The sequence below is a fragment of the Arachis ipaensis genome, chromosome B8, assembly GCF_059453495.1.
Source record: "Arachis ipaensis isolate K30076 ecotype BB chromosome B8, ASM5945349v1, whole genome shotgun sequence".
Classification (NCBI taxonomy): domain Eukaryota; kingdom Viridiplantae; phylum Streptophyta; class Magnoliopsida; order Fabales; family Fabaceae; genus Arachis; species Arachis ipaensis.
Window position 1 is genome coordinate 78878054 of NC_142443.1, and position 25278 is coordinate 78903331.

Consider the following 25278-nt stretch of genomic DNA (forward strand, 5'->3'; position numbering starts at 1 on the left):
GGCAGCTTGTTCTACTGTCAGGCGTGATGGCACTGATGAAACTTCAATTCTGCTGAAAGCTTTTCCGTTCTCTCTTGAGGGAAAAGCAAGAGAGTGGTACTACACTCAACCTCTAGCAAATGTATCCAACTGGGATACACTCAGAAAGGAGTTTCTGGAGAAATTCTTTCCATCTGAAGTTACTGATAAACTGAGGAAGGATATCTCTACAATTGTTCAGGACGACAATGAGACTTTCTTTGAATACTGGGAGCGCTTCAATAATCTTCTGGAAGCATGCCCCCACCACATGATTGACAAGATCGTACTACTCAGCTATGTCACACAAGGAATGAGGCCCCAGGATAAGACCACATTGGAAAGTGCCAGCAATGGGTCTATGAAGAAGTACAAGACCACTGATGAAGCTTGGCAATTGATCAGTGATTTAGCTGAATCTACTCGGAACCACAGACAGAAGCAAGGCCGTTCAAGGGCCGTTGCAGAAGTATCTTCTGGCATAGAGACTGCTGCTCTAAATCGAAGCATCTGTGAGATGACCAACCTGCCGAAGCAAATGCAGTTGAATCAACAAGCTCAGCAAACTCAACCGCAGCAAAACCAACAACTAGTCCCACAAAGAATTTGCGGAATTTGTGCTGATTACAGTCATTACACTGATGAATGCCCACAGCTCCAACAAGAAGACAACATGGTGGCATCCACTCACAACTTCTATGACCGCCCAACCAAGGGTACAATCAGAGTGGAAATAATAACCATGGATGGCAGGACAATTCAAACCAGAATTGGAGGGACAACAATAATAGAGGAGGCAGAGATAATCAGGGAAATCAGAGGTGGAATAATAACAACAACAGGCAGCAAAATCAACCTTATCGAGCACCTCACCTGAGGCAAAACCAAGGACCACCGAACAATCAGCAGCAAACCTCTCAATTTACTCATTCTTCTGTATCTTCTAATGAAGATTTATTACAAGCTTTTGAGAAAAGACAACTGGCCATGGAAAATACCATCGTGAACAATATTAACGCCAGTCTGAATGGTTTCACCTCTACTCTGCAAGCTTTTATGTCACAGCTTAGTTCAGCACAAAATTCCAGTAACCAACCTTCAAGCACCACTGGAATCCCCTCTCAACCATTACCCAATCCAAAGGGAGGCATTAATGCCATCACCCTGAGATCCGGAACCACACTGCAGGAGAGGAATCAAGAGGAACCAAGCTCACCAGAATACGCCTCAGCTGAAGAGGTGGTGGAAATCGAAGATGTTGAAGAGGAAGAGGATATACAGGACATAGCTGAAGAAGAGATAGCTCAACCGCAAGAAGGAGCACAAAAAGGCGCAGGCACCACAGAAAACACTACTCCCATTCCATTTCCACAACTTGCAAGGAAGCCCAGGAAGCAGCTGGAACCTGATCCTAAAATGGTAGAAATATTCAAAAAGGTTGAGGTAACTGTTCCCCTTTTTTATGTTATTCAGCAGGTACCTAAATATGCAAAGTTTCTAAAAGACTTATGTATTCATAAAGACAAAATTAATGAATAGAAACTATTCCTTTAGGTAGTTCTATATCTGCTTTAATGGGAGGATTACCTGAAAAATGTAGTGATCCAGGTCCTTGCATAGTTAGTTGTACTATTGGTGGTGTAGTAATTTATGACTGCATGTATGATTTAGGAGCATGTGTCAGTATAATGCCTTTGTCTATATATGATGTTTTAAGGCTCCCTCCCTTAAAAAGGTCGGCAGCTCGTTTTGTGTTAGCAGATAAAAGCATTATTACAGTGGCTGGAGTTGCTGAAGATGTTTTGGTGAACATTAAAGGTCTCACATTTCCCACTGATTTTTATATCTTGGAGATGCCCCATAATGATTCAGATAAGCCATCATCAATCCTACTTGGAAGACCATTCCTGAAGACATCAAAATTCAAATTAGATGCTTTTTCAGGAACATACTCCTTTGAAATAGATGGCCGCATAGTGATCTTCAATCTGAATAGAGTCATTGACAACCCCCCAGAAGATCGTTCTATCTTTCAGTGTGATGTTATAGACGAAAGTGTGGCTGAAGTTCAAAAAGAAGAGTTTGAAGAGAAGCACACTGGACAAGGTCCAAGTGTGGGGACCCTCCTAACTGACAATGAGGACACTTCGCCATTTTCGCAAGTCCCAGAAAACCCAGAGCCTACCCATGATCGAAAGTTAGATTTGAAACCTCTCCCTCCACATCTCAAATATGCTTATCTTGAGGATGAGCAGAAGCTTCCGGTTATTATTGCTAGGGAACTGACTTCTCAACAAGAAGAACAGTTACTTGATGTACTGAGGAAGCATAAGAAGGCAATTGGGTGGAGTTTGGCAAACATAGTGGGAATTAACCCTCAAGTATGCGAGCACAGAATATTTTTAGAAGAAGGAGCAAGACCTGTCCGTCAACCACAAAGAAGATTGAATCCTACCATCTTGGAAGTTGTCAAAAAGAAAGTGACCAGATTATTGGAAGCCGGTATTATATACCCCATTTCAGACAGTGAATGGGTAATCCCAGTACAAGTGGTGCCCAAGAAATCTGGAGTCACTACCGTGAAGAATGAGCATGGAGAGCTCATAGCAACTAGAGTTCAGAATGCTTGGAGAGTCTGCATTGATTACAGACGTCTCAACCAAGCTACCCGTAAGGATCACTACCCACTTCCATTCATTGATCAAATGCTGGATCGCCTGTCAGGTAAATCACATTATTGCTTTTTAGATGGTTACACAGGTTATTTCCAGATTCATATAGCTCCTGAGGATCAGGAAAAGACTACTTTTACATGTCCTTTTGGGAATTATGCTTATAAGAGAATGCCCTTTGGCTTGTGCAATGCACCAGCTACTTTCCAAAGGTGCATGATGAGCCTTTTCTCTGATCTTATTGAGGACTGTATGGAAGTTTTTATGGACGATTTTAGCGTTTATGGTGATTCTTTTAACCTTTGCTTAGATGGATTATCTAGAGTATTAGATAGATATGTTGATACAAACCTTGTATTGAATTTCGAAAAATGCTACTTTATGGTAAAGCAAGGGATTGTATTAGGACACGTGGTATCTAATAATGGCATTTCTGTAGACCCAGCAAAGGTGAATGTTATTTCTAGTCTACCTTACCCCTCTTCTGTGAGGGAAGTCCATTCGTTCCTTGGCCATGCAGGTTTCTACAGGAGATTTATTAAGGACTTTAGTAAGGTGGCACTTCCCTTATCCAGATTACTGCAGAAGGACATTGAGTTCGAGTTCAGTGAAGATTGCAAACAAGCATTCGATAAGCTGAAGACTGCTCTAACTCAAGCCCCAATTGTAAGAGGACCCGACTGGAGCCAGCCGTTTGAAATCATGTGCGATGCTTCCAACCAAGCAGTAGGAGTAGCGCTGGCTCAACGTGAAGGTAAGGATCCTTTTGTTATTGCCTATGCGTCTAAGACTTTAGACACTGCCCAGTCTAATTATACTACTACTGAGAAAGAGCTACTTACTATTGTTTTCGCTCTGGATAAATTCCGAGCTTATTTATTTGGTACTAGAGTAGTAGTGTATTCGGACCATGCAGCTCTAAAGTATTTATTAGTTAAAAAGGAATCCAAACCAAGACTTATACGTTGGATACTGCTGTTACAAGACTTTGATTTAGAAATAAAGGACAGGAGTGGTAATCAAAATTTAGTAACGGACCACTTGAGTCGCCTTGAACATATTAATGATGATTCTACTCCTATAGATGATAATTTTCCTTTTGACAACCTGCAAGCAGTATCTGAGGTAGTCCCTTGGTACGCACCTGTTGCTAATTATTTAGTTAGCCGCACATTTCCTCCACATTTCTCTAAACATCAAAGAGACAAACTGAAAAGCGAGTCTAAATATTATATATGGGATGACCCATATTTATGGAGATGTGGCGCTGACCAGATAATTAGACGATGTGTACCTCAATCAGAATTCCAGTCCATTTTAGAGGCCTGTCACTCATCTGAGAGTGGAGGACACTTTGGCCCTCAAAGAACAGCTAGAAAGATCTTAGACTGCGGATTCTGGTGGCCTACTCTTTTTAGAGATGCTGCTGAGTTTTGTAAATCTTGTCACCCATGCCAGAAATTTGGTAACATATCCAGGAGGGATGAGATGCCTCAACAATATATGCTTTTCTGTGAAATTTTTGATGTATGGGGCATTGACTTCATGGGTCCATTTCCAAATTCTAGTGGATATTTTTATATATTGTTAGTTATGGATTATGTTTCCAAATGGGTGGAAGCAATTCCTACCCGCACTGATGATGCTAACACTGTTGTTTCCTTTGTGAGAAACCATATTATATGCCGCTTTGGATCACCACGAGCGATCGTGAGCGATCAAGGCACCCATTTTTGTAATAGGAGACTAACAGGATTGATGAAGAAGCATGGGATAATCCATAAAGTTGCAATAGCTTACCATCCCCAAACTAATGGGCAAGCCGAGGTGTCAAACAGAGAAATTAAGCGTATCTTGCAAAAGATAGTAAAGCCTCATAGAAAAGACTGGAGCACCAGACTACAAGATGCACTATGGGCATATAGAACAGCATACAAGACACCCATTGGGATGAGTCCCTTCCGCTTGGTTTATGGAAAGGCTTGCCATCTCCCAGTTGAAATCAAACACAGAGCCTTCTGGGCAGTTAAGGAGTGCAACATGGGAATTGAGAATGCTGGAGCTGAAAGAAAGTTGCAACTGCAGGAACTGGAGAACCTTCGCCTGGAAGCTTATGAGAACTCCAGAATATACAAGAAAAAGATGAAGGCTGTGCATGATCAAAACATCAAGAAGAGAGAGTTCCAACCTGGAGATTTTGTCCTCCTTTACAAATCTCGACTGAGGCTCATGCCCGGTAAGTTGAGATCAAAATGGGAAGGTCCATACAGAATAGAGAAGGCTGAACCGTACGGAGTTTATCACCTAAGCCATCCTTCAAGCTCTGAACTTATTAAGGTTAATGGACAACGCCTGAAGCTATACCATGGTGAGAAGGTGCAGAAAAATAAGGAGCTTGAGATCTTTCGCCTGGAAGATCCCCACATCGCAGCAGATTGAGCTATAGAAGCGTCCAACTTACGGACATAAAAGCAAAGTGCTTGGTGGGAGACAACCCACCGTGGTATGATCGTTCTTTTCTTCACTTTTAGTTTTTCTTCTTTAATAACTCTTCTCTTTATTAGTACTTCCGTGCTCTTTCATATGCATGTTTTTATATTTCTTTTTAAAAAAAAAAAAAAATTTGCCGCGCGACGCGATTGCACCAGCGACGCGTCCGCGTGGCAGGAGGAGTAAAGAAAATCAAAATGAACAGAAAGTTACGTAGGAGGAGCGCTGGAATTGTGCCAACGACACAAATTACACCACGTGACCGCGTCGTGGACGCGACCGCGTCGCTTGGACATCATGACCTCCCACGCGACCGCGTGCCCCACGCGGCCGCGTGTCCTGCATTTTCGACGTAAAAGGGTGCACAATGCTATATTGTGCGAGAGTGGTGCTGGATTGGTGCTGGAAGCACAATCCTTGTCACGCGACCGTGTCGCCGACGCGGCCGCATCGATTATTCTCTGACGCACACTCACGCGATCGCGTGACCCACGTGATCGCGTCACCCAATTTTGGCAATTAAAATAAATCAAACAGAGAGTTGTGCTGGAGCGAGGCTGCACTCGCGCCAGTAGCGCAACATAGGTCACGCGACCGCGTAACCGACGCGATCGCGTCCCCTTCCCTGACGCGTACCCACGCGAACGCGTGCCCCAGGCGGCCGCGTCGCATGCGTCGCACAGCTACACCTCAATTGCCAAATTATCTTATCTTTCTTTCCTCCAAATCCTAATTTTTCTTTTCCCTCCTTCTTTCTTCTTTCCCCCTTCTCCTTTCTATCTCACTCTCTCTCTCTCTCCTCCATTAACAAGGTTTTACCTTCTTCTTCCTTCTTCTCTTTTCTATCATTCTTATTATATTATGTATATATTATTATATCCTTTTTCTTTTCTTTTTCTTTTCAAACTTTTATTTTTCTTTATTCTTCTTTTCCCTTTTTACATGGTGTTAGACATTTTTTGAGTCATTATCCCTCATTATATGCTTGTGACTTGTTACAATTCAATTGACAATTATTACCTTTAAGGGATTGCTTGCATGTTCAATTTCATACTTTTTATATCTTGTTTAACATGCACGCTATGTGTTTGTGAAAATGCCCATATAGCATTATGCACTTCTCTATGTAACTATACTATTCAATGCTTGCTTTTCACAACTTTCCCTTATTATTTTATTAATTGAATTCAATTGTCAATACAAATGTGATAGTTTGTTACAAAGTAATGCTTGATCTACGCTACTTATGCCTTTGCCTGCATGCCAATAAACCTCTTGCATTCCTTTGTCCTACATGCACTTGCTATATTTCCATTGATGAGCTTTTCACATGTAATCCGGACCATGTGTTAATGCCATTTATCTTTATCGTGCATTGACTATCACTTACAATACCCTCTCCCTTGCTCTATCTCTTTGAATTTAATTCCCTTTCTCATCCCTTCTTTCAGGATGGCCACCAAGAAAGGAAAAGAGAAAGCTACTTCCAAACCACCAGCAAGAAGAGGAACTAAAAGAGCATTAGTGGCAGAGCCTTCTTCAACCGCAGTCAAGCTCTTGACAAAAAGAGTTAAGAGGATAATAAAGGTTGATGACAAGGAGAAAGCCTTTCCAGCAAAGGACTCTGCGCGATTTCCCAATCGCTACTGTGAACAGATGTTCCCTATCCTAGCAGAAAGGAACTATAACAATGAATACCTTCTTATCCTCCCGTCCAATATTGCCACCTTTGTTGAGCCGCAAATTGAGCGAAGACAATGGGGTTTCCTACGGAGACAGCCAAGGCAGGTCAATCTCTCTTGGGTAGTTGAGTTCTACTCCAACTTCTACATGCCGACCCTGTAGTCTGTTTATGTCCGGCAGAAGCAAGTCCCCATCACAGAAGAGGCCATTCAGCAAGTTCTGAGTCTTCCCCCTATTCCAGCAGGAATGGACGCTTTTCAAGAAGCCACCCTTCAACGCCAGAGATACCAATTTGACTGGGACTCCGTTCTCAGAGTCATTGCATTACCTGGCAGCCGTTGGATCTACGGATACCACCGTACCCGCCCTAAGGAAATCTTGGCTTCCGCACTTACCTTGGAGGCTCGCGTATGGGCACAGATCATGTCCCATTACGTCTTTCCGAGCACTCATGAGTCCTCCTTCACTGCAGACATGGATGTTCTACTATGGTGCATCCTTACAGACCAACCTCTGAATCTTTCAAGACACATCCGGAATGCTATGGAGCATGTACAAATCACGGGCAACCTACCTTTTCCTGCCTTGGTCTCAGATCTTGTCTCAGCAGCTGGAGTCTCCTACAGAGCTGGGGACACCAAAGCCATGCTTCCACGGGATGATCAATATATCCCTTACGGGAAATACCTCAGACTTTCAACAGCCACTACAAGCCAGCCTACTGAGCCAGTTGAAGATATTCCTTCTTCAACACCACAAGCATCTACAACTGAGAAATTGCTCCAGCAGATAATCGAACGGTTGGATCGGTATGAACTGAAAGCTAAGATGAGAGAGCGCCGTAACGAGCGCCGATTCAAACACCTCAAGGAGCTACTCAAGGGACGCTTCAGGGACTCAGACACCCCGGACTCCACTTCCTTTACTAGCACTGGGAGCCATGATGGTCCCGACTGTGGAGATACTATTACCAGCCCACCCCTGTTTCTGACAGATGGCACCGAGGACGGTGCAAAGCCTTAAGTGTGGGGAGGTCGGTCAGTACCTGACTTCCGGAGGTAAATTCTCTTCCCTGGCACCAATAATTAGGATATTTTAGTTATATTTTCTTTCTTTTATAGAATAGAATAAACTGCATAGGTTAGAATAGTTGCATGCATGTTCTACTTGATTGAAAAGACAATAAGTTTCTTTTAAAAATCTATCTTTGGAACAAAATTTCACTAATTTTTCAAAATTTTTATGATAAATCTGCTTGAGTTGTATTTGGAACATGATGTTTGAGCTAAAGAACACACAACCTGTGAAAAATTTGAGCCTTTATGTATGGTTACATTATTTAACCATAATCATTTTATTCTTGTGTGTTTACTTCTCTATGATTGTAATCTATATTTTATTTTATCTTATATGTCCAGTATTTATTATATTTACATGCTTGCACATGATTGAGGCCATTATTTGTTTAAACTCACTTATCCAAATCAAGCCTACCCTTCTCAATTGCCTTTGTTAACCACCTTGAGCCTTTAAAACCCCATTTGTTCTATATTTTACCACATTACTAACCTTAAGCTGAAAAACAATTGCCTATCCCAAATTGAATCTTTGGTTAGCTTAAGATAGAATTGTGTGCACAAGTTAAGCATGGGAAATTGTGGGAACAAAAGTTGTTGAGGGAATATGTCATGAAGATTTAAAGGGAATTTGGATACCTACTCATGTGAAGATATGAGAATGAAAAATCTATGTGCATTAATAAGCTTTATTTATATATAAAAAAAATATCAATAAATAAGGGGACAAAAAATTACCCCAATGTTAAATTTAGAATTCAAATATCAATGCACATATGATAGAATCAAAATACAAAGTTGAAACATGAGTATGGGTTGAAAAAGGGAATTATGGGTAGCTAAACATGAATTTAAAAGTATATAGAATATATGTATATTAGGTGAGAGCTTAGGTTAATTAAAGATTCAATTTACAAAGCTCACTTAGCCATATGTATATCCTTACCTGCACCTTGGCCCCATTACAACCCTGAAAAGACCTCATGATGTTTGCATTGGTATATTAACTGTTGTTGATTGGTTAAGAGAAAAACAAAAGATAGAAAATATGACTAGAAAAGAATTGAGTGATCACCCTATACACTAGAGATTAGAGCGTACATACATTATCAGTGAGGGTTCAATGCTTAAAATTTCATGTTTCCTGCTTTCATAAGTTATCTTCTGGCACTTTTATCGGTTTTATTGTATAATGATAGAATTAGTGGAATTTGAATTGTAACTGTTTTGAAGGGCTTATTTACTTTTGATCAAGTGGACAATAATCATATAGTTGCATTTATTTATATACGTAGGATTGCATTGCATTTCATGAGTTTCTGCATGTTCATACTTATTTCCTTGTCTCCTTCAATTTAGCATGAGGACATGCTAATGTTTAAGTGTGGGAAGGTTGATAAACCACTATTTTATGGTTTATATTGTGTTTAATTGTGTGATTTTGTCATGATCTTTGCCCACTTATTCGTCAATTTAGCATGCATTTAGATTTCCTTCCTAAATTCAGTACATGTTTGAAAATTGCTTCCTAGAGACTTTAATTATTCACTTTTAATTCTCCTTTATTCCATTCGATGCCGTGATCTGTGTGTTAAGTGTTTCAGGCCCCATAGGCATGAATGAGATGGAGATTGGAGAGGAAGCTAGCAAAAATCGAAGAAACACAAGAAATTGAGGAGATAACCAGCGAGAAGTGACGCGGTCGCATGGCTCACGCGACCGCGCGAAGGAGCGCAAATCGCAGCGACGCGGCCGCATGGCTTGTGCGGCCGCGCGGATTGGAAAGCACAGGCAACGCGGTAGCGTGGACGACGCAAACGCGTGGAGAGGAAAAAGTGCAAGCGACGCGTCCGCATGGACGACGCGATCGCGTGACATGTGCGATCTGCATAATCTGCAGAATTCAATAGGGGCGATTTTGGGCCTTATTTCGGCCCGGAACAGCAGACTAGAGTCAGAGAATATGCAGAAACAACAGAGACATTCATTCAGTAGTTTTAGATCTAGTTTTTCACTCTCTTAGGTTTTTTTCTCTCTAGTTTTAGGATTTTAATTTTCAATTGATCGTAGCATTGGAACATTGAGAGGAGTTATTTCCTCATCAAGACATCATCATTCTAGTTTGTTCTCTTAACTTGGTTCTAATCTTCCATGTTCTTTGTTATGTTCAATTTTGTCATTCAGATACTTTTATGATTATTTAATGCAAGGATTATTTCTTTTTAATTCAATTTCAATATCAATAATCATGTCTTCTTTTAATTTCCTTTCATGTGCCATGGATTCTTTATTTACAATGCGTGAGTAGTTCCCTTACTTGATGGGGATTTGATTAAAAGGAACTCTTGAGTTGGAAGGATTGAAAGAAAATTTGTAATTGGGTTAATTGTTGGATTGCTATCTTGTCACCGACGCCAATCCCTTTGAACTAAGTGGGTTGCAACTTGTGAACAGATCTGGCATTCCCACTTATTTGACTTTCCTTTACCTAGTAAAGTATAACCAAACAGAACAACCATTAATTATAAATTATTCTTACAATCACACCATCAATAATAGAGATTCCAACCAATCAATTCCCAGTCAAGGCTTTTATTTATATTATTTAAAATTCCTCAATTTAATTCCCAATTTACCTAGCTCAACTTCTTGGAACATCTGATTAATAAAATAGCACACTTTTCTGCAACTCGTTGGGAGACGACCTGGGACTTAAAACTCCCAGTAATTTTAATTTAAACTCTCTGTGACATATTTCTAAATTGATAGGCAGATTTTTGGTGAGTTAAGAACCATACTCGCAACGTAACCGTTTTAATAAATTTTTAATTCACCAGCTTCTGCTTCCCATCACCGGTTTAGAATCAATCAAAACAAGAATCAATTCATTGGTAGCATATTCCAAACCAACAATGAATTCTCATAATTAAATGTTAAATTCAAATTGAAATAATCAAGAGTAATTAAACCTCGGGTCGTTCTCCCTAAGAATTTCAATGAAATGCTCAATTGCTGGCTATGAGGGAAGCAAGGGAGTTTGATGGTTGCAATTGGCAAGAAATGTAAAATGCAAGGAAGGTAGCTCAACACGCAAGAAATTAAATGAAGGCAAGTAAAGGCAATGAAAATGGAAATTGAAAGCTAAAAAGGACTCTTAGCAAGAAGTGGGTAATTAAGGATTCCTATCCTAGTTGTGGACCACAAACATGGTAATTGTGTGTGAATTAATCCCAATTAATCAACCCTACATCGAGGATAAGTCAACTAGGCATAATTAATCTCAATCCTTAAGTCCTATATGTCAACACTAGTGGGTCACTTAGAGTCAAAGGAAACCAAATTAATTAACAACCCTCACACAATGTGGAATGGACATCCACCACTCAAGTTCACCCAAACCACACAATTTCTCAACCAAGAGTGTGAAAAACTAAGTAAAAACCCAACCAAGCATTTTGTCAAACACATGGTGGGCTTGTAAAAAAGTATGGTAAAATGACAAGAAATAATAAATGCTACAACTACTAAGCAAGGAAAAATAAAGATAGCAACTCAATAAAGCAAAAAATGACATGAAACATAAAATTGCATTGAATGTAAATTAAAGTGACAAGAGTGTGAATAAACATAAAAGACAACTAAAATGAGAAATTAACAAGATAAACAAGGAAATTAAGATAATAGAACAAAGAAAGGTAAAAGAAACTAGATTAAAACAAGAATTAAAAGTAGCAATTACAAGGAAATTAAACTAAAAAACCCTAGTTCTAGAGAGAAGGGGGAGCTTCTCTCTCTAGAAAATGAACTACATGACTAAAATCTAACCCTAATTGCTCCCCCCTTCATCCCTCTTCAATTTGGCTTGAAATAGCTTCAGAAATGAGTTGGATTGGGTTTTTGGGGCCCAAAAATTGCCCCCAGCGCTTTGCAGTTAATGAGCTCACGTGCCAGGACCTGTGCGGACACACAGATGTGTGCGTCCGCACACTTGCTGTTTTCTGACCTGTGCATACGCACAAGTTATGTGCGTCTGCATACATAGACTTTTGTCCACAAAAGCAAATTGTATATCATTTTGAAGCCCGGACGTTAGCTTTCCAATGCCACTTTAACTGCCTCATTTGGACCTCTGTAGCTCAAGTTATGACCAGTTTAGTACCGAGAGATCAGGATGGACAGCTTTCCAAATCCTTCATTTCTTGAATTTTTCCACTTTGTATGCTTTCCTTCCACTTTCTCAAGCCATTCTTGCCTTCAAAACCTTAAATCACTCAATCAAATATATCAAGGCATCGAATGGGAGAAAAGTGAATTAAAATTGGCAATTTAAGCATGAAAAGCATATTTTTCACAATTAAGCATAATTAGGAAAGAATTCATAAAAACATGCTATTTCAATGGATAAGTGCAAGAAAAGTCAATGAAATCCACCTAATTAAAGCAAATAAATACCATGAAATGTGGATTCATCATCCATCAAGACCAAAATCCCAATTCAGAGATTGAAGATGAATGGAAGAAAGTGTATAAATAGCTTAGAATTTAAGTTAGGAGGACCTTTTGCCCACTTTTACTTTTTACGGCACTTTTCACTTTTCTGTTGTTTTAAATTTCCAGAATGTATTTTTCAATTTCATTTTCCATTTTGAGAGCTATGAATAACTAAACCTCTTTCATTGGGTTAGGGAGCTCTGTGTAAATTCAATGGATCAATACTAGTTTTCATTCTTCTTCTTCTTTTTTTTCTCTTGATTTTACTAGAAAGCTTTCATTCTTCATCCAATTGGATAGTTATCTTGGGAAAGAAACTATTCATAATTGGATCTCCTCGGAACCTTGGAAATGGAATGAGGAGATCATGCTAGAATTGCTTTCTCACAATGGATTAGATTGGGGTTTGGATGGATATAGTGACATGTAATCCTACCAATACTTTGATCTATGAATTTTTGTGGTATAATCAGTGACCAAACTTCATCTCTTCCCATGAGCACTTAAATCAAGAAATTGGGCAATTGTTCATGCTTAGAGAGATTAGATTGCCAAGGAATTGGGATCTAATCACTTAAGATTGCCAAGGATATCAATGAATGCATTGATTGAGGAAGAGATGAAAATGAATTTGATCCGGAGAATTCTGACATCTCCTGACCCCAATGAGCTTCCCCATCTCTGATCTATGCATTCTTTTACTTTCTGCTTCTTTAATTTCATGCTTAATCACCATTCCCAATTAATTTCTTGCAATTTAAGATTCCGCGATTTATATTCTGCAATTTAATTTATGTCTCTTTAATTTCTTGCAACTTAAGTTTTCCGCCAATTTTACTTTCTGCAATTCCAATTCAATTCTGATTTCGCTCAACTTGAACAATTCTCCAATTAACATTGATCAACCAACCAATCCCTGTGGGATTCGACCTCACTCTATAGTGAGTTTTTACTTGACGACAATCCGGTACACTTGCCGGTAGGAAATTGTTGAGAGACGATTTCTGGGTGAATCAAGTTTATGGCGCCGTTGCCGGGGATTGGTTTTGTATTGACAAGTATTAAATTAGAGGATGACTAGATTGAGCACTTTTCTTTTTGTTTGATTAATTGAATTTTAGTTTCAGTTGTTCATTTTTGTTCTCTGCAATTTTTAGTTATTTCCTTTAATTTTACCTTACTTCTTTACTTTCCAGTAAAACTAACCGCTAACTCATTAACTGTTTGATTATTTGCCTCAATTGCTCTAACCACATGATGACATGTCATCATGTCATATTTTTATATGCTTTTTCATACAAGAAATTTATAATTAGTGCTTAAATATTGCATTCTTTTGTGTTTAAATGGTAGATTTTCTTGATCTTTTGATTTTATAAACTTTGTAGGAAATAAGAAGAAAAATAAGCAAAGAAAGCACAAAATAAGCTAAAAAGGAGAAAAAAAAGAGTTTTGGGGCACACTTTGAAGTTAGAACACACTTTGATGCCTTAGGCCACGCTTTTAAAAGCGTGGCCCATGACCAAGTAGCACTCAAACAAGGCACCAGCGCTCAATTTGAAGGGAGCGCTAAGTTAAAAAAGTTAACTTTTTCGGGCTTTTCTAAAGCCTTGTGACAGCATGACCATGCCTCCTTCAAAGGGCCATAACTTGAGCTACAGATGTCCAATTGATGCAATTTTAGTGGTGTTAGAAAGTTGATATTCAGAGCTTTCCAACGATATATAATGATCCATATTTGGCATATAATTGAAGTACAAGTGATAGGCATCTTTAAGGCCCAAAAACCAACCAAATATGCTCTCACCAAGGCTCGAAGAGGGGGTCACCAAGAAAAGCAAGGAAAAGCACTCAAATTGGGGCACCCAAGGTTCGAACCAGGAACATGATGAACCAAGAGAAGCGCTACACCAAGCAAGGGAGCAAAGGCATTGGGCGCTCAGTTACTTTACTTCACTGAGCGCCATTACTTCATGAAGAAATTGCCAAAATGGCACAAGCCTGGGACAAGGCATTGGGAGCTCAGTTACCTTACTTAACTGAGCGCTCCACTGGAAGCATGCCTCCAACCAGAATTAAACCAAGTGCCCCTGAGCTAAGCTTAACAAAATGCACACTGATCCAATTAAATCAAGCCATCCGGATCCACTCTTCTTCAAATCCAAAGCAAGAAAAGCCCATTATCATCACTCAAAGGCACAAGAAATAGTTAGATTAGGAATTTCATTTTAATTGTAATTTGTTTTCAATTTCAATTTCATTTTCATCTTGTAAAGCCTATATGAAGGCATCAATTCCATTTCATTAGGGGGAGGCTGGCTCCAATAGGGAGCAAGTAGAGTAGAGAGCTTTTTTTAGTTTTCCCTTTTTTTGAATTTGAAGAATTGGAGATCAAATCTGAATTTTGCTTTCTGGTTCTCATTCTACTTCTTCTGCAACTTTTACTTTCTTTCTGATTTGGATTTTTGGAGCTCTGATTGGAGAGTTCTCTTGAATCTCTTCAACGTTGAGTTTTCTTGTGATTTCTTTGTTTCTGATTTTAAGAATTAAAGATCTGATCTCAATTGTCTCTTTGAACTTCATTCTAAAGCAAGTTTTTATTTCTGTTTTAGTTCTTTTGCAATTTATCATTTTTGTTTAGATCTTCTGCAATTCTCTTTTACAAATTCACTTTCTGAAGTTTTCCATTTGACCTTGCTGTGATCTTGATTTATTTTCCTACAATTTACAATTCCTGCAATTGTTCTAAGTCTTGATTTACTACTCTCTTTAATTTCCAGCACCCAAATCCCTTTTATTCTTCAAGCAATTTAAGATTCCAGCAATTTAGATTCAGCAATTTAAGTTTCTTGCACTTTAAGTTTCAATCATTTACTTTTCTTGCAATTTAAGTTTCAGCTATTTTACTTTCTTGCTCTTTAAGATTCTGCTCATTTACTTTTTGCAACTTTAAATTCACTGCTATTTACATTCTGTTGCTTCAAATTTCACCTCAATTCAACAATGTTAGCTTGACTAAACTAATCACCCACTAAAGTTTCTTGATCCATCAATCCCTGTGGGATAGACCTCACTCTAAGTGAGTTTTACTACTTGATGCAACCCGGAACACTTGCCGGTGAGTTTTGGTGTTGGAATCCGATTTCCACCCATCAAGTTTTTGGCGCCGTTACCGGGGATTAATTTAGATCAACAATGATTAAGTGGGTGAGAAGTCTAGATCAAGCATTTTCTTTGTTTTTGTTTTCTATTTTAGATTGAAAGCAAGGTGTTTGAGTTATTGCCTCACTATGAAATTCTTCTCTGAGACATGAATTTTAATTTTCCTTGGTGTTGTGTTTTACATTCAAATGGAGTTCAACTAATCTTATGATCAAGCAAATTTTATGGGATATTACCCACCATCACTAATCCCTAATGATGGCTGGAATATCACCAAGAAAATACAAATTCTGAGCATTCCAATCCATGGAGATTTGCTTCAGAGACACAAGATGAGTAAGAGAATCATATGGGATATTTCCCTCCACCACAAAATGATGCAAGTCATTATTCTAATGGTGGCTGGGAAGGGAATTCTAATGCTCCATATGATATTCATCCAAAGATATCATCACTTGACCATGCTTCAACAGAAAGCGCCTTTCAAAACTTACCACCCACACAAACTTCCATGAACCAAAGACTCTAAAAGCTTGAGTCCATGTTCAAAAGATATAAGGAGAAGACAAAAAAAATTATGGAATGAAAAAGAGAACTCCCTCAAAAACATGGAAGTGCTGGTAGACCAATTGTTGAATGCAAGGAAGGAGGAAATGGAAAAACAGGAACATAAGGTCCCTGTGTCAAGTGAAATTGCAAAGAAGGAAGAGGTGCTGGAAATATTTAAACCTGAAACTGCACTTGAGATGACAAGAGAACATGACTAAACTAATCACTGCTATTTACATTCTATTGCTTCAAATTTCACCTCAAATCAACAATGTTAGCTTGACTAAACGAATCATCCACTAAAGTTGCTTGATCCATCAATCCCTGTGGGATCAACCTCACTCTAAGTGAGTTTTACTACTTGATGCGACCCGGTACACTTGTCGGTGAGTTTTGGTGTTGGGATCCGATTTTCACCCATCACCACACTTTTTCATTAATTATGAATCCTTCACTTGCTGGTTGCTGCTTGTTGTGCTACTTGTATGACAGTTAGAAGAGAGGTTTCAACCTCATTTGATAGTGAACCGGAAAGAACCTTCTTGAGATTAAGGAGGGAAGCAAGAGGAAAGAGGGCTATTGGTGCGGAAGAAGTGGAGGAAGACGTGGATATAGCCATGGAGGATGATATGGCAACCCATCATGAAGGAGAGGTGAACAATCATGCCAGAAGAGGTGGAGCCTACCCTGCTGGACAAGAGAGGAGAGTTATGGGATCCTACATCAATCCAAATCCAGGAAATTGTGGCAGCAGCATTCAAAAGCCAACTATCCATGCTAATAACTTCGAATTGAAGCCTCAGCTTATAAGTCTTGTGCAAAACAACTGTTCTTTTAGAGGAAGTGCCCAAGAGGACCCTAATGAGCATCTCACTAAATTCCAAAGGATATGTGACACAGTTAAATCTAATGGTGTTCATCCTGACACCTATAGATTGCTGCTGTATCCATTTTCTTTGAGGGACAAAGAATCAAAATGGCTGGAGTCATTTCCCAAGGAAAGCTTGACCACCTGGGAAGATGTAATGAATAGATTCTTAACAAGGTTCTACCCTCCACAAAAAGTAAACAGGCTGAGAACTGAAGTGCAGACATTCAGACAGTAGGATGGTGAGACTATTTATGAAGCCTGGGAGAAATTCAAAGATTTGACAAGGAAATGCCCCCCTGATATATTTAATGAGTGGGTGCAAATTCATATCTTTTATGAAGGGCAGAATCAAGAATCAAAAAAGGCTGTAGACCACTCATCTGGAGGTTCCCTAAAAAAGAAAAAGATCATTGAAGAAGCCATTGATGTTATCGAGACAGTGGCTGACAATGAGTATTTTTATGCCTCAGACAGAAGCAACAACAGGGGAGTCTTGGAATTAAACCATATGGATACAATCCTGGCCCATAATAAGATGATCACCAAGCAACTGGCTGAATTGACACAGAAGAGTTAGGCTGCAGCTATCCACACTCAACCATCATCTCTAGGAGAGTTGGACACAGAAGAAGGAGCTAACTGGGAGGAAGCTAATTAGTGCACGAAATTGTGATCTCTAGCAATGGTGCCAAAAACTTGGTACGCACGTTTATAATCTCAAATTCTTTTTCACAACTCCGATACAACTAACCAGCAAGTGCACTGGGTCATCCAAGTAATAAACCTTACGTGAGTAAGGGTCGATCCCACGGAGATTGTCGGCTTGAAGCAAGCTATGGTCACCTTGTAAATCTCAGTCAGGCGGATTCAAATGGTTATGGGATTTTGATAATTATGATATAAAATATAAATAACAGAAAATAAGATAGAGATACTTATGCAATTCATTGGTGAGAGTTTCAGATAAGCGTATGGAGATGCTTTTGTTCCTTCTGAACCCCTGCTTTCCTACTGCTTTCATCCAATCACTCATACTCCTTTCCATGGCAAGCTGTATGTTGGGCATCACCGTTGTCAATGGCTACATCCCGTCCTCTCAGTGAAAATGGTCCAAATGCGCTGTCATCGCACGGCTAATCATCTGTCGGTTCTCGATCATGTTGGAATAGGATCCATTGATCCTTTTGTGTCTGTCACTATGCCCAACACTCGCAAGTTTGAAGCTCGTCACAGTCATCCCTTCCCAGATCCTACTCAGAATACCAGAGACAAGGTTTAGACTTTTTGGATCTCAGGAATGGCCGCCAATAATTCTAGCCTATACCACGAAGTGAGAATGGTGATGAGTGTCACATAATCATCACATTCATCATGTTCTTGTGTGCAAATGAATATCTTAGAATAAGAATAAGCTTGATTTGAATAGGAAAACAATAGTACTTTGTATTAATTCATGAGGAACAGCAGAGCTCCACACCTTAATCTATGGGGTGTAGAAACTCCACCGTTGAAAATACATAAGTGAAAGGTCTAGGCATGGCCGAATGGCCAGCCTCCAAACATGTACAAAGGCATAAAGGTCTAAGGACTAAACGTCCAAAGATCTTTAGATAAATCACTAAAACTAGTTTTTATACTAAACTAGTAGCTAGGGTTACATAAGATAAGTAAATGATGCAGAAATCCACTTCTGGGCCCACTTGGTGTGTGCTTGGGCTGAGCATTGAGCTTTCATGTATAGAGACTTCTTTTGGAGTTAAACGCCAACTTTTGTGCCAGTTTGGGCGTTTAACTCCAGTTTGTAACCTGTTTCTGGCGTTTAACTCCAGAATAGGACAGGAAGTTGGCGTTTGAACGCCAGTTTGTGTCGTCAAAACTCAGACAAAGTATGGACTATTATATATTTCTGGAAAGCCCTAGATGTCTACTTTCCAACGCAATTAAGAGCGCACCAATTGGGTTTCTGTAGCTCCAGAAAATCCATTTTGAGTGCAGAGAGGTCAAAATCCAATAGCATCTGCAGTCCTTCTTCAGCCTCTGAATAAGATTTTTGCTCAAGTCCCTCAATTTCAGCCAAAAAATACCTGAAATCACAGAAAAACACACAAACTCATAGTAAAGTCCAGAAATGTGATTTTTATTTAAAAACTAATAAAAATATATTAAAAACTAACTAAATTATACTAAAAACTACTTAAAAATAATGCCAAAAAGCGTATAAATTATCTGCTCATCACAACACCAAACTTAAATTGTTGCTTGTCCCCAAGCAACTGAAAATCAAGTAGGATAAAAAGAAGAGAATGTACTATAAATTCCAAAGTATCAATGAAACTTAGCTCCAATTAAATGAGCGGGACTAGTAGCTTTTTGCCTCTGAACAGTTTTGGCATCTCACTCTATCCTTTGAAGTTCAGAATGATTGGCATCTATAGGAACTCAGAATTCAGATAGTGTTATTGATTCTCCTAGTTCACTATGTTGATTCTTGAACACAGCTACTTTATGAGTCTTGGCCGTGGCCCTAAGCACTTTGTTTTCCAGTATTACCACCGGATACATAAATGCCACAGACACATAACTGGGTGAACCTTTTCAGATTGTGACTCAGCTTTGCTTGAGTCCCCAATTAGAGGTGTCCAGGGTTCTTAAGTACACTCTTTTTGCTTTGGATCACGACTTTAACCGCTCAGTCTCAAGCTTTTACTTGACACCTTCACGCTACAAGCACATGGTCAGGAACAGCTTGGTTTAGCCGCTTAGGCCAGGATTTTATTCCCTTGGGCCTTCCTATCCATTAATGCTCAAAGCCTTGGATCCTTTTTATTTTACCCTTGCCTTTTGGTTTAAAGGGTTACTGGCTTTTTCTGCTTGCTTTTTCTTTTCTTTTTTTCTTTTTTTTTCTTTTTTTTGCAAGCTTTTGTTTTTCACTACTTTTTCTTGCTTCAAGAATCAATTTTATGATTTTTCAGATTATCAATAACATTTTTCCTTTTTCATTATTCTTTCAAGAGCCAACAATTTTAACAACAAATTCAAAAGACATATGCACTGTTCAAGCATTCATTCAGAAAACAAAAAGTATTGTCACCACATCAAAATAATTAAACTAATTTCAAGGATGAATTTGAAATCATGTACTTCTTATTCTTTTGTAATTAAAACATTTTTCATTTAAGAAAGGTGATGGATTCATAGGACACTCATAGCTTTAAGACATAGACACTTAGACACTAATGATCATGTAATAAAGACACAAACATAAATAAACATAAAGCATAGTAAATGAAAAACAGAAAAATAAAGAACAAGGAGATTAAGGAACGGGTCCACCTTAGTGAGGGTGGCGTCTTCTTCCTCTTGAAGAACCAATGGTGTTCTTGAGCTCCTCTATGTCTCTTCCTTGTCTTTGTTGCTCCTCTCTCATAGCTCTTTGATCTTCTCTAATCTCATGGAGAATGATGGAGTTCTCTTGGTGTTCCATCCTTAGTTGTCCCATGTTGGAACTTAGTTTCCCTAGGGAGGTATTGATTTGCTCCCAATAGTTTTGTGGAGGAAAGTGCATCCCTTGAGGCATCTCAGGGATTTCATGGTGAGGAATTTCCTCATGCTCTTGTTGAGGTCCATGATCTCTTGTTTACTTCATCCTTTTCTTAGTGATGGGCTTGTCCTTATCAATGAGGATGTCTCCCTCTATGTCAATTCCAGCTGAATTGTAGAGGTGACAAATGAGGTGAGAAAAGGCTAACCTTGCCAAAGTGGAGGACTTGTCAGCCACCTTGTAGAGTTCTTGAGGTATAATATCATGAACTTCCACTTCCTCCCCAATCATGATACTATGGATCATGATGGGCCGATCCACAGTTACTTCGGATCGGTTGCTAGTAGGAATAATAGAGCGTTGGATGAACTCCAACCATCCTCTAGCTACAGGCTTAAGGTCCAGTCTTCTCAATTGAACCGGCTTGCCTCTTGAGTCAACTTTCCATTGAGCTCCTTCCACACATATGTCCATGAGGACTTGGTCCAACCTTTGATCAAAGTTGACCCTTCTAGTGTAGGGGCGTGCGTTTTCTTGCATTATTGGCAAGTTGAACGCCAACCTTACATCTTCCGAACTGAAATCTAAGTATTTCCCCCGAACCATTGTAAGCCAATACTTTGGGTTTGGGTTCATACTTTGATCATGGTTCCTAGTGATCCATGCATTTGCATAGAACTCTTGAACTATTAAGATTCCGACTTGTTGAATAGGATTAGAGAGAACTTTCCATCCTCTTCTTCTAATCTCTTGTCAGATCTCTGGATACTCGCTCTTTTTGAGCTTAAAAGGGACCTCAGGGATCACCTTTTTCTTGGCCACAACTTCATAGAAGTAGTCTTGATGGACCTTTGAGATGAATCTCTCCATCTCCCATGACTCATAGGGTTTAGGGTTTCTCTGACCTTAGGTGCCATTAATGGTTATAGAAAAACAAAAAGCAATGCTTTTACCATACCAAACTTAAAATGTTTGCTTGTCCTCGAGCAAAAGAAGAAAGAAAGTAGTAGAAGAAGAAGAAAATGGAGGAGATGGAGTGAAAGAGTGTATTCGGCCAAGGGGGAGAAGTGGTGTTTGTGATGTGTGAAAATGGAGTAGTGTTAAGGGGTTTATATAGGGGTGGGGGGAAGGATAGGTTTCGGCCATTAGGATTGGGTTTGGGAGGGAAAAGAATTTGAATTTGGAGGTAGGTGGGGTTTTTGGAGAAGAGTGGATAGATGTGAGTGGTGAAGGGTATTTGGGGAAGAGTGTTATGAAGAGGTGTGAAGAGGAGAGAAGAAGAGGTGGGGTAGTGGGGATCCTGTGGGTCCACAGATCCAGAGGGGTCAAGGACTTAGCATCCCTGCTCCATTTAGGCATGCAAAACGCCCTTAGAATGCATGTCTGGCGTTAAACGCCAGCTTGCTGCTTGTTTCTGGCGTTTAACGCCAGCTTTTCTCCCATTCTTGGTGTTAAACGCCAATTTTATGCTCTGTTCTGGCGTTAAACGCCAGTCTGGTGCTTGTTTCTGGCGTTTAACGCCAGCTTGATGCTTCTTTCTGGCGTTAAACGCCAGTTTAATGCTTTTTACTGGCGTTTAAATGCCAGTAAGCTCTTCCTCCAAGGTGAATGCTATTTTTCATTCTGTTTTTTATTTTTCAGTTGTTTTTATGACTTCACATGATCATCAACCTAAAGAAAACATAAAAAAGCAATGGAAAATAAACAGATATAATTAAATAACATTGGGTTACCTCCCAACAAGCGCTTCTTTAATGTCAATAGCTTGACAGTGAGCTCTCATGGAACCTCACAGAAAATCAAAGCAATGTTGGGGCCTCTCAACACCAAACTTAGAGTTTGGTTGTGGCCTCCCAACACCAAACTTAGAGTTTGAATGTGGGGGTTTTGTTTGACTCTGTACTGAGAGAAGCTTTTCATGCTTCCTCTCTATGGTTACAGAAGGAGAACCTTGAGTTCTGAATACAAGGTAGTCCTCATTCAACTGAAGGACCAATTATCCTCTGTCAACATCAATCACAACTTTTGCTGTGGCTAGGAAGGGTCTGCCAAGGATGATGGATTCATCCTCATCCTTCCCAGTGTCTAGGACTATGAAATCAGCAGGGATGTAAAAGCCTTCAACCTTTACTAGCACGTCCTCTACTAGTCCATAAGCTTGTTTCATTGATTTGTCTACCATCTCTAGTGAGATTCTTGCAGCTTGTACCTCAAAGATTCCCAATTTCTCCATTACAGAGAGTGGCATGAGGTTTATCCCTGACCCTAGGTCACACAGAGCTTTCTCAAAGGTCATAGTGCTTATGGTACAAGGTATGAATAATTTTCCGGGATCCGGTTTCTTCTGAGGTAATGTCTGCCTCATTAATGCATTCAGTTCATTGGTGAACAAGGGGGTTCATCCTCCCAAGTCTCAATACCAAATAACTTAGCATTCATCTTCATGATTGCTCCTAGATACTTAGCAGCTTGCTCTTCAGTGATGTCTTCATCCTCTTTAGAGGAAGAGTATTCATCAGAGCTCATGAATGGCAGAAGGAAGTTCAATGGAATCTCTATGGTCTCTGTATGAGCCTTAGATTCCTTTGGTTCCTCAAAGGGAAACTCCTTTCTGTCCAGAGGACGTCCCAAGAGGTCTTCCTCACTGGGATTCACGTCCTCCTCCTTCTCTGGGCATTCGGCCACACCAAGTAAGGTTATGGCCTTGCATTCTCTCTTGGGATTTTCTTCTGTATTGCTTGGGAGAGTACTGGAAGGAGTTTTAGTAATCTTCTTACTCAGCTGACCCACCTGTGCCTCCAAATTTCTAATGGAGGACTTTGTTTTATTCATGAAACTTAGTGTGATCTTGGATAGATTAGAGACTATGGTTGCCAGGCCAGAATGGCTCTGTTCAGAATTCTCTGTCTGTTGTTGAGAAGATGATGGAAAAGGCTTGCTATTGCTAAACTTATTTCTTCCACCATTATTATTGAAGCCTTGTTGGGGCTTCTGTTGGTCCTTCCATGAAAAATTTGGATGATTTCTACATGAAGGATTATAGGTGTTTCTATAGGGTTCTCCTATGTAATTCACCTCTACTATTGCAGGGTTCTCAGGATCATAAGCTTCTTCTTCAGAAGATGCTTCTTTAGTACTGTTGGATGCAGCTTGCAATCTATTCAGACTCTAAGAAATCATATTGACTTGCTGAGTCAATATTTTGTTCTGAGCCAATATGGCATTCAGAGTATCAATTTCAAGAACTCTCTTCTTCTGAGGCGTTCCATTGTTCACAGGATTCCTCTCAGGGGTGTACATGAACTGGTTATTTGCAACCATTTCAATGAGTTCCTGAGCTTCTGCAGGGGTTTTCACGTGAAGAGATCCTCCTGCAGAATGGTCCAATAACATTTTTGACAACTCAGACAGACCATCATAGAATATACTTATGATGCTCCATTCTGGAAGCATGTCAGTAGGACACCTTTTGATTAGTTGCTTGTATCTTTCCCACGCTTCATAGAGGGATTCTCCTTCCTTCTGTCTGAAGGTTTGGATTTTCACTCTGAGCTTGCTCATCTTTTGAGGTGGAAAGAATTTGGCCAGGAAAGCACTGACCAGCTTATCCCAAGAGTTCAGGCTATCGTTAGGTAGTGAATCCAACCATGTTCTAGCTCTGTCTCTTACAGCAAAAGGGAAAAGCATAAGCCTGTAGACCTCGGGATCAACTCCATTGGTCTTGACAGTGTCACATATTTGCAAGAATTTAGATAAAAATTGATGAGGATCTTCCATTGGAAGTCTATGAAATTTGCAATTATGCTGCATTAGAGAAACCAATTGAGGCTTAAACTCAAAATTGTTTGCTCCAACTGCAGGAAGTGAGATGCTTCTTCCATAGAAGTTGGAAAAGGGTGTAGTAAAGTCACCAAGCATCTTCCTTGCATCTCCACCATTGTTATTAGGTTCGGCCATGTCTCCTTCTTTTTTGAAAATTTCTGTCAGGTTCTCTCCAGAGAGTTATGCTTTAGCTTCCCTTAGCTTCCTCTTCAGAGTCCTTTCAGGTTCAGGATCAGCTTCAACAAGAATATTCTTATCCTTGTTCCTGCTCATATGAAAAAGAAGAGAACAGAAAAGAAAATATAAAATCCTCTATGTCACAGTATAGAGATTCCTTATGTGAGTATAAGAAGAGAAGAATAGAAGGAGGAGAAGAGAAAAACTCGAACACAGAGAAGAAGATGGGGTTCGAATTATGAGTAGAAGAGAAGTGTTAGTAGATAAATAAATAAATAGAAGGAGATGAGAGAGGGGGAGAAAATTCAAATTTAATTTAAACTAAAAGGAAAAATATTTTTGTTTTTATTTTAAAATTTAGTTAGAATTTGAAAATTAAAAAGAGAAATAAAATTAAAATTAAAATTTGAAACAATTAGTTAATTAAAAAGAATTTTGAAAAAGTGGATAGGAGTTTTCGAAAATTAGAGAGAGACAATTAGTTAGGTGGTTTTGAAAAAGATAAGAAACAGTAAAACAAACAAAAGATATGATTGAAATAGAAAACTTTTAAAAATAAACCAAAAAGTCAAGTAGTTAATTGAAAAAGATTTGAAAATCAAATTTGAAAGGGTGAGAAGTTAGAAAAGATTTTGAAATTGATTTTGAAAAAGATATGATTGAAATTGAAAAAGATATGATTGAAAATCATTTTGAAAAAGATTTGAATTGGAAATTAAAAAGATT

The 25278-nt window shown here is 39.2% G+C and overlaps 3 non-coding genes across 3 annotated transcripts; 1 reads left to right on the top strand and 2 right to left on the bottom strand.

Moving 5' to 3' along the window:
- Nucleotides 1-187: 187 nt before the first annotated feature.
- Nucleotides 188-295, bottom strand: LOC148548554 (small nucleolar RNA R71). The gene has a single exon (XR_015897707.1). It is a non-coding gene; the product is annotated as a small nucleolar RNA R71 (small nucleolar RNA).
- A 16916-nt stretch (nt 296-17211) lies between these two features.
- Nucleotides 17212-17318, bottom strand: LOC148548555 (small nucleolar RNA R71). The gene has a single exon (XR_015897078.1). It is a non-coding gene; the product is annotated as a small nucleolar RNA R71 (small nucleolar RNA).
- Nucleotides 17319-24004: 6686 nt separating this feature from the next.
- On the top strand, nt 24005-24108 carry LOC148548556 (small nucleolar RNA R71). The gene has a single exon (XR_015897522.1). It is a non-coding gene; the product is annotated as a small nucleolar RNA R71 (small nucleolar RNA).
- Nucleotides 24109-25278: the final 1170 nt, after the last annotated feature.